Source organism: Protomyctophum bolini, assembly GCF_963924005.1.
Source record: "Protomyctophum bolini genome assembly, chromosome: 1".
NCBI classification, from domain to species: Eukaryota; Metazoa; Chordata; class Actinopteri; order Myctophiformes; family Myctophidae; genus Protomyctophum; species Protomyctophum bolini.
The window spans coordinates 29,712,926-29,728,210 of record NC_137862.1 but is presented as its reverse complement, the minus strand read 5'-3'; the positions used below and the strand labels follow the sequence as shown (position 1 = coordinate 29,728,210).

Sequence of the window (15,285 nt, the reverse complement as noted above, 5' to 3'; positions counted from 1 at the left end):
CAAATGGAACCAAATGGAGGGTTCAGCTCAGAGTTTCATCATTCCATCATTACGTATAAGAGCGCCCCTCACTAGTCACTTCACACGGGTGTGATTTTGTCATTTTATATTCAGCTATTAGTGTAGCTTTTCATCTTACACAAACATTACATTCCCATTGACAATGAATGGAGATTTTACGACCGATTTGTCTGAGCAAATCATCTTTTCCGTCCTATACACAAACAATAATTCCCATTGAATTATAACAATTATAATACCAAGATACAGTCAGGCAGAAAATAGCAGCCTAGACAATGGGACTAACAGGACACTGCCAAAGACATCAAGAACTGCCAGCATCTATCACATGGAAGTCCCACACTCAGGGCTGCGGGAAGGTACAGTATGTACAGTAGCAGGTGCTGAACGTTTAGGAGGGGGGGTACGCACATTTTGCGTGCATTTCCATTTCCATGCAGAAATGTGGCTTTTACTTTCCCTCTCCACACCAAGTTATATGAACAAACTGACACAGGCAATTAACCCATTAGAAACCCATTAGGGGAAAGAGTGTAAGTGTATAGGCTATGGCAAGGCTCCGATTATCAAAATATAAATGATAAAAGCCTATATATTATTATTATTTCCCCCTTCCTGTCTGAGGAGGGGCTGTGCCTGGGGGGAGGGGGTGCTCCAGCCCCCCCAGCACCCCTACTTCCCTCAGCTATGCACATGCACACTAACATAGATGTAGCCTACTGTATAGTGGGTACCAACGGACTGGTCAGATGTATAGAGAACCGGGATGACACACACACACACACACACACACACACACACACACACACACACACACACACACACACACACACACACACATTTATTAACAGTTTGCAGAATTACAGTACATTTCAAGACAAACTCAATACAAAGACTGTTAACTGTGAGTGGACGACCCAATTACGCATTACACTTGTTTACAACAGTGTCCACCATGTTCAATTCATCAAAACATTTAGAGACGTACAAATAGACATTTCTATATAGTTAAAGAACAGAACAGGAATTCATCATAAAGGAAGCAAAAAGGGAAAAGAAGCATACAGTGAGGGGAAAAGGGGGGGGCGGTGGGGGGGAATTCAGATTTTATGGGGGCCAGTTTCGAATTGCAGCCGTCCGTAGGTGCCCTTTGAGAGCGGTTTTGAAGGAGCCAAGGGATTCACATGTCTTAATGACTGTTGGTAGGGCGTTCAACATTTTGGTGGCATAGGAGCGAAAATAATGTAGTCCCTTGTTTGTGCCGAATCTGGGTTGTAGGCCTACATGGTTTGTTGCACTCCCTCTGGTGTTGTGGGTGTGGACTTCGTTTACATTTACACACAGAGAGAGAGATACCGTTAGAACCGGTTTTAAAATATTTTCTTTTTCTTTTTAAACAGTAGATTGTAATGAAGCATTAGCTAATCTCCCCCCCCCCACACACACACACACACACACACACAAAACAGGAGGGAGGGAGGCGACAGCAGCAGAAAACCTGCTGTTTTTATGGCTGGTGGGCGTAACTATACAGCCCAAACAGTCCGTAGTAAAGACGGTGGCGCTTCACGCAACACAGTCACAGAGAGACAGTGCGCGATGAGTATGAGGCTTTTACGCGCGTGTGTGCACACACACCGAATAGCAGCAGCCTACTGCCTACCTACCTTAACGACTGTCACTGAATAGCCTAGGCTATTATAATATGATCGGTGCAATCGTGGTGGATCTGGATTTATGAAAACAGAGACTCACTGGGACACATCTATAGATCTGCACGTCACAGAATAAGGATTCGAACGACTGTTGGCCGGGATTCTCTAGAGGACACGGCGTTGTTTTGTTGCGGTAAGAATAGATGCGATTCTTTCTATATATTATTTGGCTTTAAACTAACTGGCTTGACAGGCATTCCTCCGGGGCGACGTTGCATAGACTAATTATTACCACGTGCTATTGATTTGAAATCAACGAATTTCATTTCAGCAGTTTTTCATCATTTCATGTACCTAGTCTACTGAAAGTGCTTCTGACGCGCGGCAGGTTAATCGCAACCTTACCGAACCTGCAGCAGTATATTATTATTTGACTGATGGAAGCATATTGTTCAGGAGTTGCCGTCTAGTTAAGTTGTGTGTGTGTGTGTGTGTGTGTGTGTGTGTGTGTGTGTGCGCGCGCGCGCGCGCGGCATATCGATTCGTGTCCCAATAATAACAGACTTTTATTGAATACTGAAAAGAAGTTACAATTCGGAAACACTTACCGGTAGGCTATATATGTCCACTTTCAGCTTATTAGATTTAGTGAGAGTTTATATTAAAATCTTAAGTTTATTAGGCCAGAATATTGCTATTTCGAGTTTTCTTTTTCTTTAACATACGTAAATTATATGCCAGTTGTTGAAGTTTAGCTTTGAGAGAACCAGAGTTTCTTCACTCTCAAATTAAGCTAAACTTCGAAAGTCGAAACACTGATGATATGACTGCCAGGTGTCGTGTGTGCGTGTGTGTGTGTGTGTGTGCGTGCGTGGGAGTAAAAGTTCAGCTGTAGGAAAATGGAGAAGAGTAACATAGAAAGGTTTCAATTAATGGATGCTTTAAGCTTTAATTATTTGCACCAGCACTGCAGTGCTTATGCATATTAGAAAATGATTTTAGAGTTTCAGAGTTCATGCTCCAAAGTTCGATTATGATGATTTTGATGTAGTATCTCATTTATAGATCCTAATCTACATAGATCCAATTTACTTTAATGAGCTAATTTGATATTATTTATAGAATGAAGAGTTTTGTTTAACAATTTCATGATTTAATTTTAACTATTTCTCCCCTCTCACCAAATGACTCCACACCACAGTCCTCAATTAACTTAGGCTAATTAACTTAATTGTCGCATTGTTTTTTTTCCCTAGTTTAGTAGCTCACTAGTTCAATCTTTGTGCCTTTAACCACGCAGCAGGCCTCTATATACTGTTGCTAAACGTTGTGAGCTTTAACACATCTGCTATATTTTCAGAATATTTTGCAGAATGTTAGCCATTGTTCATGTGCCTTTTGGGCACTGGGGTAAAGCACTTTGAATGGCTTCGGGCCAGGGTTCATCTCATGTTGGCTTGTGGTGGACATTTTTGTCAACATTCCATTTTTGCCACAAAATGAGTGGACAATAATATTACCAGAAACACATAAATAGATAGCCCTGAATGACCATAACAGCGGGTCCATTTGAACACTCAGAGTTAAGGGAGTCTTTGCAAATAAAACATTTGAGAACCACTAGTATACTATATGGACTCCTAATGTGACAGAAACCTTGGAGAGTGAAGTGGGTGTTATGATCAAAATAAGAACATTATAATGGTGTGTAAAACAGAAAATCAAAATATTTGCCACGGACAAGACCAATCATTTTGAATGCCTTTGTGTGATTGAAACTGTGACTTACTTACAGTACAAGTCTGTTGGATAATGCACCATGCTAAAGGACGTACATATCTAGATTGAACATGCACTATATTTATTTAGATCTGTGGTTCTCAAACTTTGTAATTTCAAGGACTATACCATAACACAGACCTGTAAAACCCCCCGTCCAGGAACCATGAGGGGTTCCCCCCCCCCCCCCCACCTCCAGGAACCCTGGGGGGGGGGGGGGGTCTTCCACTTTGAAGACCTCTGATCTAGCTAGATGGTGTGAGCGCGCGCCAATGTTTTCTGGTCACGTGATTCACAGATCCATCTGTCCCCCTCCTTTGATTTGATCTATTTGTATCTGTGTGCGTGCGTGCGTGCGTGCGTGCGTGCGTGCGTGCGTGCGTGCGTGCGTGCGTGTGTGTGTGCGTGCGTGCGTGTGTGTGTGTGTGTGTGTGTGCGTGCGTGTGTGCTGCCTCGCTTCACAAAACCGTTGAAAGACCATCCAATGCCAATATAATCACCACAGGTCAGGAAGCACGCTGCTGTGTGGAGCACTGCGTGCACTGTGGTCACCATGCATGGTGCACTGGTCACATTTATATAGGGCCTTTATCCAAGGCGCTTTAGATAGATTGTGCATTACATTCACCCATTCACACACACATAACATTCATACACGGATGCAGGCGGTGGAAACCATGCAAGGCACCAACCTTCACATCGCGAGCAATTAGGGGTTCAGTGTCTTGCTCAAGGACACTTCAACACTAACTCTGGGGGAGCCCACAGGGTTCAAACCATCCGGCCACTCTACCCCTGATCCACCGCCGCCCGTTAAGATCCATGTGGGTTAACCACACGAATATTACCATGAGCATTATGCAAAATGTAATAACGAGCAAACATTCCGTAGACTGGATACTTCTGCGAAAGTAGCAAATCTATACAAGCTCATGAGGTTGCTGTGAGGTGGTAGATCAGGACATTTCGGTGAAGAGATTATAGGGCCGTGATGAAAACGAGTCCCCAGGAGTGTTTTGCGCAATCATTTCTGAGTAATAAAGTATTCAATCAATCAATTAATCAATTTGATGTAGAGAGCAAAAAAACGAGGAGACTAGTATAGACCCCTGGGGGAACCTGTTTACCGGTTAAGTGGTTATAGCAGGTTGAATCTCAGCACTATACCTGATTACAACTGGTTTTCTGAACAAAACAAGTCTGTGATTAATCTTCTTCTGTTTAAAGAGTCATCTTTTTTTGCCAGGTGCTTGAAAAGCATCCTGACCTACATTCACCACAACAGTATGTCTAGAAGCCACCTCTTCATGATTTTCTGCCTCGTCTCTAGGCTGCCATGTCTAAGCCAATGGGATACCATAAAACCCCATAGTCTGAACAGCATAAAACCCATACTCTAAGCGGCGCAACGTGAAGCTGTGAGCTGAGGCAGAGGCTGCGTCACACACACACACACACACACACACACACACACACACACACACACACACACTGATTATACTGTTCATAAACAAGAGCTTTCTGCACCTGGCAGTTATGACTCGTCATTCTTGTTTTTACACTATTAGGATTAAAGTAATTAGCTAATGAAGAAATCCTACGACAGACGGAGTGATATGGCACTCTCCTGTCGTAAAAAGGCTGTTTCTAGTAATAACATAAACGCAGCATCCTTGAAGCCGCTGATTAAATGACCACCACGCTTGAACAATGCCTATTGACATGCAGGGCTTTCCCCCCCCAAAAAAACACACACTGAGAGGGCACATGATGCTAAATGCTAATGCTCGGCTGCTTTTTCAAAGACTTCCACTCATAATGAGATTAAGTTGCAGTCAAACTGAATTTAAAAGCAGATGGTCGCCCTGTCACCCTGCACAGAAGACCTCCCCCACCCCACCATGTCCCACCCCCCCAAAAAAAGACAGAGCACTGTTGCTGTTCAAGGTTCACTGTTTCTTCGTTGTGTTAGATCTTGTGTACTTACTGGACTACCGGTATATAATATTCAACAACAATAGCCGTATAGCCATAGCCGTCTTCACAAAATGTGATGAGGTAAGTGGCCATGACCGTTTTTAGCCCAAGTTTTTAATGCAAAACGAATGCTTGGAATGGGTTGAGAATCATGAATAACCCTTAGTTTGACACGTCACATGCTACTTAAAGCATCATTCAATTTTTTTTTTCAATGGTAACCCAACGTTCAACCACTGAATTTACCATGATCCACAATTTATATAATAATCAATTTTGAATTTTGGATGACCCTAAAGATCATAAAATACCTTGAACGATTACCATTGCAATTTATTTTGGGTCAGATTGACCGGCCTATGCAGGGGTTATGAGCCAGTGCTGTTTCACCCTGCAGGGATAATACTGTATGTCATCATGCATGTGGTATGAATGATAACTGGTTTTACTGCTGCGCTACACACAACCAAACGCATTCATCTATTTTACTACCGAGCTACAGCTGAGACCCTGCGATTAACAGCAGGGTCTTGTTACAGTATGAAGCACCCATAGAAAATAACCCCCCCCCCCCCCCCCCCATCTTTATTTGCATTCACATTTAACAAGACACTCTTGAGCACAAACAATAGTGGATGCGCAAACTTGTGGAAAACTCTACAACAAGTGCTTCAGGATACAGGTCACGGCGGGTACAGGAAGCATCGCCCTCTCCATATATGGCGACTGCCAATTATCGCAGACACACTGAACATAATTTTGCCAATTCCTTTAGCTCTCGACTTGGGCATGCCTGCAATCACACACAAACATGTTTGTATTAGCTACTATACTTCACGTCACAATTTATTTCATTAGTTCTTTAATTGTTTGGGGCTAAACTAAAGGTGCAATCTGAAGTATAAATCATGCATGACTCCAACCCACTCCCTAAATCTACCCTCCTAAACTACAACCCGCCCCCTAAATCTAGCCTCCTAAACTACAACCCACCCCCTAAATCTAGCCTCCTAAACTACAACCCACTCCCTAAATCTAGCCTCCTAAACTACAACCCACCCCCTAAATCTAGCCTCCTAAACTACAACCCACCCCCTAAATCTAGCCTCCTAAACTACAACCCACCCCCTAAATCTAGCCTCCTAAATGCCTAATCTCTAAAACGCTAAAAATGGTCTCACAATGTCTATTTCTCAATATTCTACTATACTGGTTGGGGACGCACGTCTCACACGCATGTGAGCACACACACACACGCACGCACGCACGCACACACACACGCACGCCCGCATGCGCGCACACACACACACACACACACACACACACACACACACACACACACACACACACACACACACAGACACACACACACCAAACGCCCCCCCCCCCCCTCCCCCCGTATGTTCATAGTGTGTCCTCCAGAAACGGAACCAGATGGCTCTGGCTGTTACAACGCGGTCTCCCTGTGTGGTCCTTCCTGCAGGTCCTCTAAACACTAGTGCTCCAATGGCTCCGTTAAGAGTTGCATATAACCTGTAGGAAAAGGTTCTGATGAGAAACCCACCCGTCCATAAACTCTGCATGGTGATCCATCCACACAGCAACTGCCAACATGCACCTGGTTGCTATAGCGCATTGGTTCCCAAAGTGGGGTCCTTGAGGGAGTTCCAGGGGGTCCCCAGCTAAATGATAGTTTGGAACCAAATGGACCCTTATGGGTCTGTAACTCTGAGAGTGTACAAATGGAACCAAATTGACATGAAATACAAGTTGTGCACGTATATAATAATAAAAATCACACCCGTGTGAAGTGAGGGGCGCTCTTATCATCGTACATCATCATGCATCATCTCATACTGCCAAATCAGAATGCCTGTTGCCAGAAAGTTACGTCATATTTGGTGGACATTTGACCTAATTTCTCAAATATTGAGACGTGTGGGGACAAAAGCTGTATATAGCGCTCCTCAAAAATCATGTAAAGTGAGTGATGATCTCATCATCATCATCATCATCATCATCACACACACACACACAAACGCACGCACGCACGCACGCACACACACACACACACACACACACACACACACACACACACACACACACACACACACACACACACACACACACACACACACACACACACACACACACACACACACAGGCTCAACATATTGATACATATATATATTAGCATGCTCAGTACACAGGAGGTGAATTGGCTCCTCTCCGGTCCCCACAGTGCTGTGGTTTGTGCCTGCCTGGAACTTGAACCAAGTCAAGTCCCTACAGACTGAGCTGCTGCCTAGAGCCTACAACCTCCAAACATGACAGTGCTTTGAATTATCCAAGTCCTGTTGCATAAATTCTTCAAATGCCTTCTGCAGGAATATGAATCATGAAAAAAACAGCACTGTTGAAGTGATATTCAGAAGTGATTTTCAACATTTACAGGCAGCACAACAAAGCTTTAGCATTGACATTCATCAAAAAAATGCTTATTAATGAAAGGCACAAACCTAAGCTTTCTGTATTTTGTTTTGTTATGTATTCGCAAATTTAATTGGAACAAAATGGTTTCGTTATCAGAGACAGTTTTTTTGTTGGACTGTAAATGTGAAATAGATACACAGAGGGGGCTGCAGTGGAACATGAAGTGAGTAGAGCAGTGGTTCTGTTTCCCAAACCTCTTCTGGATTAGAGCCAACGTGAAAACATGGAAAGCGTTTGTGCGGCTGTCACGCTAAGTGGTCAGATGGGTGGGCCGCCAGTGTTGTTTTTGGCAGCAGATTTTGATTTTAGTCTTTGGAATAGTTTTCCTTTAGTTTCAGTCACATTTTAGTCACCTTGAATGTTATAGTGTTTAGTCTATTTTTAGTTGACTAAATATCATAAGATTTTAGTCGACTAAATCTACAGAAGATTTTGTCAACTAAAATGTATTTTGGCGGGCCTTGATGCCATCATAATGGCTGTAGATCGGCTATTCTCAGCATGCAAACCAAGTGTAAAATGACATACTGTATACTGGATCTCTTGTACACTAGTCCCTTCCTAACATTTTACTAATAGATTTTATTTTTTCACGGAATTGTCAATATCTTAGTTTCTTAGAGAGAATCTTAGTCTTAGTTTTAGTGATCACAGCTTAGTTTTCATTTAGTTTTTGCCAGTGAAAAACTGTTTTAGTTGATAAAATCAACACCGCCATCATTTTCATAGCATGTTTATTGAGGGGCGCAGGTTTAATGTTTGTGTTGTCTTAACAAATATTAAAAACTCCATTGACAATGTACAGGGTTTAATGTTTGTTTTGTCTCCAACACAAACATTAAATGCCATTAACACTTTAATTGCCCGGGGTTATTTAATCCAGGGGTTCCCAACCTTTATATTTTCACGGACCGGCTGACGGTTCATAAAATGTTCACGGACCGGCAAGGGGGGGGGGGGGGGGGTGTTCACGCTACCAAATCCTCAAAATAAGCTCGGATCGAAGTTTATAATTCATGAGCACAATATGGGACCATGTCACAATGTACTTTACTTCAGTACTGTACTTAAGTAAAATTTTGAGGTATTTGTACTTTACTTGAGTATTTCCGATTTCATTTTACTTCTACTCCACTACATCTCAGAGCCAAGATGTTTGCTTTTACTCCACTACAATTATTTGAAAACTTTAGCTACTAGTTACTTTGGAGATTTTTTTTTTTTTTTTTAATTAGAAAACAAAATCACACCCGTGTGAACTGAGTGGTGCAACTCCCCTCTCTCTCTCTCTCCCCCCCTCCTCTCCTCTCTCTCTCTCTCTCTCTCTCTCATTAGCAGGCAACAGTGCAACACTAATACTATCTCTCTCTCTCTCTCTCTCTCTCTGTTTCTGGCAAACAGCGCCCCTTGTCACATTCTCTCTCTCCCTCAGGCCTGGGCTATACGTACTCAATCTTTAATAAAACGGATATTTTCGTACTCCGTTGTCGTATGGGCAGGGGCCCATATGACAAAGATATCTGTGTCCACACATACAACCCAAAACGATCATTTTTGACTCCAACAAGCATGCCATGCCAGTAGGTGGCGATAAGAAATATGTAACGCAATAGAAAAATGTTCTGAGCATGCGCGGTGAGCTGGTTTTCTTGGAGAAATCCCCCACGTAACCCGGTAGTACGTGCAGACAGGGCTCCGTCTAGTGAGCAACTTTATAACTCACGTTCTAATATAAACACATACCCAGTTTTCCCAGCTGCCTTGCTAGCCTACTGGACTACTACGCACACTTGTAATATATGCTTTGCTTTGCTGGTTCGCGCCCCACTGCCGCCACTGTTTCTACAGCTGCAGACTTTTTAATAGTTTTTGGATTAAGGTTGCATTAAAAAGACTGGATTAAGGTTGGTGAAGGATGTGTTGCTCCCCTGCTTGCATACATAACCGCAAGCAGGGGAGCAACGCATCCTTCACCAACCTTAATCCAAAAACTATTAAAAAGTCTGCGGTTGTAAAAACAACGGAGGCAGCGGGGCGCGAACCAGCGAAGCGAAGAAAAGCAAAAATTTCAAGTCTGCGTAGTAGTCCACTAGGCTAGCGAGGCAGCTGGCAGAATCGGGTTTGAGTTACATGTATTAGATGGTGAGGACGGTGGGTGGCGCTAACTGCCATCGTGTTTGTTGTCGTTTCTATTGTAACCTCGCGTTCACCCCGGAAGTTGTTCGTTTTTCAACCCATGAACTGATGCGCATGCTCAGTGTTAAAAGCAACAAAACGAACATGCGCGACTAGGGAGGTGACGTCATCCTTCCTCAAAAACTCCGTTTTGCATGACTACACAGCTCCACCATCCGGATCTTTTCGAAAATCTCCACTTATTTATCCGTTGCCAAAAACCTCCGTTTGAGTGGCCGAAAACGCCGTTTGCGTCTGGCTGAAAGGCCCAAACGCACATAGAAATGTGCGTTTCAAAAAACACCCAGAGTCGTGTAGCTGTACTCTCAGTCTGTGACTCCACACTGGCCACTCCCATATCCCATTCCAGCACACCCAGTTCCATTTACACACCTGTCTTCAACTACCTCATCAGCCCAGCAGTGAACACTTCTCCAATCAACCTGCTCCCTAGTCCCTATAAAACTGGACTCAGTGCAAACACTCATTGTCAGTTCATAACCTGTTGTCATGGATGTCCTGCCTGTTCCTGTGTTGACTTGATGTCATTCTGATTCATGCCTGATTCCTACCTGCATTCCCCTGTGTAAGAAATATCCTTTATTAAATACTTTATTATTCTACTCTTGTTTGTTGTGACTTTGCCTTGGGTTCAACTCTCTGTCTACATCCGTGACAGTATGAACTGACCATAAAAATGAACCCAGCAGAGTTACAGCATTTTAAGAAGAAGGTGGTGGATTTTGAAATTGTGGTTGATCAGCTCATTGCCTCACCACCTAACCTGCGTGCTGAACTTCAATGGCAGATTTCAACCCACCAGCAGTGGTTCAAAGAGAAGCCATGGGTTGGCCATTTTGTTCCTCATTTGAATGTTGTCCGTGGGAGGCTTAATGACTTTGAGACCGGATCGCATCTTGCTCCCCAGCCAGCTCCCCACACTATACGGCTTGGAGTTACGAGTCTGCAACCCATCAGCCCTGTTGAGCAGAATACTGCGGAGTCTGAGTATGTGGACTTGTTTTCATATCTACGCAGCCGTGTGAAGATACCTGTTTATCCCGAGCATGTTCAAGTCAAGGAACCATAGATTGGCACCTGTCTAGCTCTGGGAGGTCCCCGTAGTGCCAACAAACGGGGGAAAGTCTCCCTGGATCGCCAAACCACCAAGTCCACCCGGCCAGCCATTGCCAGTTTAGCTCCGCCTCCTACCCAGCGACCACCTGTATCTGCTCCTAGGTCTCCGGTCTCGGCCTGCTTCCAAGCCTGCCCTTCGGTCTGCCATCAGTGTCACTCAGCCTGCTGACACCCAGCTAGCAGCTTTGCCTCCTGCAGCCCCAGCTCCTGCAGCCTCAGCCCTTGCTCCAGCTCCTGCAGCTCCAGCTCCCGCTGCTGCAGACCTGTTTCCTGCAGCACCGCCTGCAGCACCGCCTGCAGTTCCAGCTGCAGCACTGACTGCAGCTCCGCCTGCAGCTCCACCTGCAGCACAGCCTGCAGCTCCGCCTGCAGCACCGCCTGCAGTTCCAGCTGCAGCACCGCCTGCAGCTCCGCCTGCAGCACAGCCTGCAGCTCCACCTGCAGCTCCTCCTGCAGCTCCACCTGCAGTTCCACCTGCAGCTCCACCTGCAGCTCCGCCTGCAGCACCGCCTGCAGCACCGCCTGCAGTTCTACCTGCAGCACCGCCTGCAGTTCTACCTGCAGCCCCGCCTGCAGCTTCATCTGCTCTGCCTGCAGCCCCGCCTGCATCTTTGTCTCCTCCGCCTGCAGCTTCGTGCTAACGTAAGTAGCATTATGGCTCGATTGATCGAATGCACTATAAAAACGCAATTGGCACAAATACGCGGAAGCTGTTAAGTGGTTTCTTCTCGACAGCAGAGATTTTTCAGTGTTTAACGTCGCTAGCAGTGAGGCTCTTAGGATGGCTGTTGTCATTCTGTTTATCCATCTGTCTGTCCAACACATTGGTCCCAATTTAAATTACATATCTCGGCAGATTGCAAAATGCACTGTTTTCCTGTCAAGACACTTTACACACAGAGCAGAGACCCAACATTTCCCCCCCTGAGCAAGCATTTGGCGAAGGCAGCAACTGGCAAAGAAAAACTTGAGTTAAGTAAGAATGGAATTGGCCTGTTATAGCTGTTATATACTCCTGAAAGGTTTAGAAGCCTATCGTAGCCACCTATCAGGGTGGATTATGAGAAATCAAACAAACGCGTCTTGATCACATGACTATGGAGAGCATGTGTACCGATTTGCGTGAAATTATTAGAAAAGGTGTTTTACATATGTCGGCCTCCTGGTGGCGCTATAAAGAGCAGGTGTAAAGAATTCCAGGCAAAGGTTTTTCCTTGGCCTCTAGGGAGTTGGCATACAAAGTTATCCACAGATCTGTGCAGTTAGAGGTAAAAACACTTTTTGGCGAGTTATAGCTCCACCATGAGGCTGAGTTGAAAATGTTCACGTGGCATTTCTTCCTCGGCCTAGTGGGAATGTGCGTGCACAATTCCACGGAAATCACATGATGTGTTCATGATTTGCAACATTTTGTTTGAAACTGAGCACTCCTGAGCACTTTGGAAGCCAATCTTAGCCAACCAGGATGGAGTCTGAAAAATCTGAAAGACCCGTTTCGTTGAATGGCTCTAGAGAGACCGTGTACCAATTTGCGTGATGCTTGGACAAAATCTGTAGGTGTACTGTCCAAAAACTTGTTTTGCACAAAGCGGCCTCCTGGTGGCGCTATAACAGGCCGTTCTGGAAATTCTGGCGCAGAGGTTCATCGTTGGCATCCAGGGAGTGTGTGTCGACCAGGTTAACGGTGCCGGAAATTAGCTGTTCACAGACGGACGGACGGACACATGGACAGACGGGCGGACGGAGTGCAAAACATACTCTCTCCCCATGCCTTCGGCCTGGTGGAGACAATAAAAGAATATACATTTTGAATCATTCTTTTTTTTCCTTCTTTTTTCCCTCTCCTTCCAACTGGCCGTCTTGGTGCCCCCAAGTTGAAACCCAACTGGTCAAGGTCACAGTGTATATAAGTTATAGTATAGTGTGAATCCACTAAGAAATGTTTCATCATTGATGTGAGAGCCTGGGGCGTTTCCTAGATAGCACATAGCATCACAAACATCAGCATCCATCATGATTCTGTCCTCCTTTCATGTGTTGGTTTCTATAGAAACAGCCGTTGCCGATGTAGCCTGCATGCCCTTTATATTACATTGTGTGAATTCAGCTGAACCTCCGTCCTGAGGGAGGGAGGGAGGATAAATTGTTAAACTGTGGAAGTATGTTGTTAATCTTATTGAATAATGTGATCATGTTAGTAATACAATATGTACATTTTATAGGCACGCACACACACACACACACACACACACACACACACACACACACACACACACACATCACACACACACACACACACACACACACACACTTTCTGTTGCTTCTCAAGAGCAACATGTTATTTAGTCTTCAGTGATTCAGTCAAATTGGGGGTCAAATCAATTATTGATGATCTGTTTTTTTTGCCAACCTTAACAGAAGAGCGATAGAATAGAAGTGTTAAAAATATACAGTAAGTCTGCTCATCCCCCCCCAGTGGGAGTAATGGATGTACAGTATATCGCTACAATAGCTGAGCCTCAGGGTCTCACATTAATTCAACTGCCCTGTTACGTACACTGGCAAATATCACTTGACAATCGACACTTTCCTTGCCTTTATCTGTTTGGATTTGGAATTCAGAAAACACTTACTGGCATTTACGTCTTTATTTAACAACATACTGGAGAGCCAGAGATCCTGGGTCATCACTCACAAAGACAGTACATGTACATACAAATATTGAACATAAAGTTTTACATAAATGTTGTCAATTAAGTTATCAATTTATTTAGTTAATACTGTGCCTCAATATCTGAGTAGCAGGATAGCGTAGATTGTCGTACAATTCTTGTAACACTGTGAATGGTGAAATCACAAAAGCACTTGAGTTGAATTAACAATTGCCGTCCAGTTGCCATCATTCAATATTGTTCTCTAGACTAAAGCGAACAGGACGTACTTTCCCTCGGAATCATGCACGATTCAGAGGAAAGTAAACGCTGCTCGTATGACACAACTACTCAGCCTATAACGACTTCCAGTGAGGCAATGGCAGAACAACTTCTCACCTATAAACCAAGCTGATCTTCTCCTCTGGGAGGGAAAGGGGGGTGTCTAATCTTGATGACTCCTCTGGGGAATAGAGAGCAGTTAATCAGCTATTGATCGCTGGTGTGGAGCCTCATTTATTGATTCCACTGCACCACAGGATGAGGGGAGGGGGGTCTTGCTACAGACCTAACACATGATGAGTTGTCACATTATGTCCATCCTCGTTTTTCTTTTATACAATGTAGCGATCAATATGTTAGATTAATGACTTGTTGATGTGAGACGAACAAACAGACAGGTCTGACAGACATGCAGCTCCTGTCCTCTTCAGAAATATTTGTTCAACATTAAGAACATATGGTAGACAACAATATACCATTTGCAGACTGTGGCCATCTTGCCATCAGAGTTTGGAAGCACTCGTTTTTCCGTAAAGCAATGTCCTGCTGCCTCCTGTATTATGTGTAAATTCAAAACGGGTGGCATGCTACGCAGGGCAGTTGAGTGATATCTAACGAGCACTTCCAAACTGCAACACTTAAAAAAATTATCACCTGCAAGGACAGATAATAACATTGTCTACAGTGGATTTTTATGAAACAAATACTTTGCAGATAGAAAGAGAATAATTCAAAGTAACTTTCTGCACAGCTGCAATGTTGGTGAGTTTGACGTTGTGTAATACAATCAGATAGGACTTTTCTGTTTGGATGAATCGGCTGCCAATGGGAAGTTGCACCTTTTTAGCACCTTGCCATTAACTTATATGGTAAGATGGCCGCGGTCTGCATATGGTCCATGGCACCCCAAGTAACAGACTGTTTGTGACATTGTGACCTGGAAAGTGCCGGAGGTGTCTCATACTAGCCCGGAGCTCAAGGCTCAGAAAGGTTTTTTCCCCCCCTGTGGCTATCAGAGCCTATAGCCCCTCTCGGAACACTACATAAAGTTTCTGACATTTGGATGACTTTACATAGGGTCCCTATGCATCTATCCCACGCGAAATGGTATACAG

At 44.2% G+C, this 15,285-nt stretch overlaps 1 protein-coding gene across 1 annotated transcript in view; it reads left to right on the top strand.

Annotated features, from left to right (window-relative positions):
• The first annotated feature begins 1,611 nt into the window (after positions 1-1,611).
• LOC308313258 (tetraspanin-18B-like) overlaps positions 1,612-15,285 on the top strand; it is a 32,814-nt gene continuing 19,140 nt past the window's right edge. Inside the window, exon 1 of the mRNA XM_080760289.1 lies at positions 1,612-1,869. The gene's annotated coding sequence lies outside the window, so the exon portion shown is untranslated. The remainder of the gene's footprint in view (positions 1,870-15,285) is intronic.